The sequence below is a fragment of the Strix aluco genome, chromosome 39, assembly GCF_031877795.1.
Source record: "Strix aluco isolate bStrAlu1 chromosome 39, bStrAlu1.hap1, whole genome shotgun sequence".
In the NCBI taxonomy this organism is placed as follows: Eukaryota; Metazoa; Chordata; class Aves; order Strigiformes; family Strigidae; genus Strix; species Strix aluco.
In genome coordinates, this window is record NC_133969.1 from 727,448 (window position 1) to 730,234 (window position 2,787).

The following is a 2,787-nucleotide window of genomic DNA, read 5'->3' on the forward strand; positions in this document are numbered from 1 at the left end:
CACGCGGCCGTCACACAGCCTGGTTCGGTCAAGAAGCCCGAGGAACCCCGCCGAGCGGCGGCAGGACGGGGTGACGCGGGGGAGGGCGCGCGCCCCGCCGCCATCGTCACGGCCCGCTTCGCTCGGGGGTGGGGACAACACTAGGACAACACCTCGCCAACCACGGGAAGCGAATTGGAAAGGAGACCACCCTGCCTGAACACCGGACAACCGCCGTGGCTCCCTATGACGGGGAGGAGCACGGAAGAGCCGGCCCGCCGGGGGCCCTCTCCGACGCAACCCAACGTGCCTCATCGATCAGCAAAAGGGGAGAGGAGGAACGAAGCCGAGGCCCCACGGCCACGGGTCCTGGGACAACGACAGCCGCGCGCGCCCTCCCGCCACCCGGGGGTGGGCGGGGCCGACGCGGGGCTTTCTCTGCGTGCACGACAGCCAGCGGGGCAGCGCCGGCGGAGAGGTGCAACGACGGCCTGAACACCGGCAGAGCCGGCCCGCCGCGAAGCCTCTCCGACGCCACCCCGAGATGCCTCATCGATCAGCGAAGGACGGAGGCCCCACGGCCACGGGGTCCTCGGACAACGACAGCCGCGCGCGCCCTCCCGCCACCCGGGGGTGGGCGGCCGACGCGGGGCTCTGCGTGCGAGCGACCACGGGCTACATCCGCGAGGTGCTCCGACGGCCTCAACACCGGCAGAGCCGGCCCGCCGCGAAGTCTCTCCGATGTGCCCAAGGACAGCCTCGGTAGGCCCCTGGCCTGCGGGCCTGCACCGGTCCGGGTGGACACGGATGTGCCGCCGCCGGCCACCCGCCCCGGCCGAGGATTCCCTTCGGCAAAGTCAGCGGGACCAGGGGAGAGCCCCGACACGCTCGACTGCCCCCGGTCTTCCAGCGTTCGAGTGCCGGTGGCCGCCACCGGCCACCGGTCTTTGCCCAACCAACGCAGAGCAGCTTGCCCCCGACAAAAAAAACGCCAGGCGGAACAACCTCAAGCGGGGGGGGGGGGGGGGGCCGGTGGGGAAAAGCCGCTAAAGGCTCGAGACAGCCCCGGCCGTCTCCCATCCGGCCGCCGGCCACCGCGGCCGGCCAAAAAAAAAAAAAAAAGTGCTCTGCTCGCCCTCGTCGCGGGCTCAAGGCTTAAGATCGGAGAGAAAAGGGACCGAGATACGGTACCGACCACCTCGCGCCCCACAGCACCGTGCACACCTCTCCTTCCAACGAGAGCCCGTCCGGTAAGCCAGGGGGCAGGCCGGACACCACAGGCTGCCCCGCGTACGGCACCACACGTACTGGCAGGGGAAAAAAAAAAAAAGAGACGGAGACGGCGCCGCCGCCGCCTCGCCGGACCTTCAAATCGGGCTCTCGGGGCCCGGGGTGGGAAGCCGCTAAAGGCTCGAGACAACCCCGGCCGTCTGCATCCGGCTGCCGGCCACCGCGACCGGCCAAAACCAAGGAAAAGACGTGCTCTGCCCGCATCGCGGGCTCACGGCTTAAGGCCAGACAGAAAAAGGACCGAGGCGTGCCGACCACCTCGCGCCCCACAGCACCGTGCACACCTGTCCCTTCCAACGAGAGCCCGTCCGGTAAGCCAGGGAAGCCAGGGGCAGGCCGGACACCACAGGCTGCCCCGCCTACGGCAACCACACGTACAGGCGAACCAACGAAAAAAAAACAAAAAAATAAAACGGAGGGAGGCGGCGCCGCCACCGCCTCGCCGGACCTTCAAATCGGGCTCTCGGGGGCTCGGCTCCCCCGGTATCCAGCGTTCCAAGTGCCGCCGACCGCCACCGGTCACCGGTCTTTGGCCTGTCCAGTGTTCTCTCCGGCCATCCGCTTTCTCACCACTCACTCGCTAGCGACCAGCTCGCGCTGCCCCGCTGCTGTACCGCTCCGCATCTCCCGGGGCCCCCCCTCGCTCTGTGTAGGCTTGCCCGACAAGCACCGGGTTGAGAACCGTGCCCAACCGCCCGGGGGGAACCACCGGCAGCGGCCGCCCAGCGCTCCACTTCGCCGGCTAAGCCGCGTGCCCTGGCTCGCTCGCGCGCGCCCCTCCGGAGCAGAGACGCCTCATGCCCCTATATACGTAGACTATCGGTCCCCGCCGAAAAAAAGTACTAAGGACAGCATCTGAGGACCCACGGGGGGGGCGCTCAAGAGACGCCGCCTCTTACGACGACGTAACTGGAGGCAGAGAGAAACAGCGACCCCTTGGAGGAAGTGCCGGAGCGAACAGGTCTGCCCGCTGGCCAAGTCCCACCGAATCCGGGTAGACCTGGCAGCCCTTTTCGGCGGTCGCTGCGGCAGCCGACGGTAACGTGGAGCCCGGTGACCTAGCGGCCGCCGCCCGCCCCGGAGACGGGTAGACCTGACGGCCGCCGCCCGCCCCGGAGACGGGTAGACCTGACGGCCGCCGCCCGCCCCGGAGACGGGTAGACCTGACGGCCGCCGCCCGCCCCGGAGACGGGTAGACCTGACGGCCGCCGCCCGCCCCGGAGACGGGTAGACCTGACGGCCGCCGCCCGCCCCGGAGACGGGTAGACCTGACGGCCGCCGCCCGCCCCGGAGACGGGTAGACCTGACGGCCGCCGCCCGCCCCGGAGACGGGTAGACCTGACGGACTCCTCCCGCCCCGGAGACGAGGAGACCTGACGGCCGCCTCGTGCAAGAGTTGCTTTTGGTTTCGATGGAAGATGTCAAAGAAATACGAAAAAATAAATGAAAAGGGAAGATTTTTTTTTCTTAAGCACATTCCCCCGCCGCGCTCACGTGCGCACACGCCACCCCTCTGCC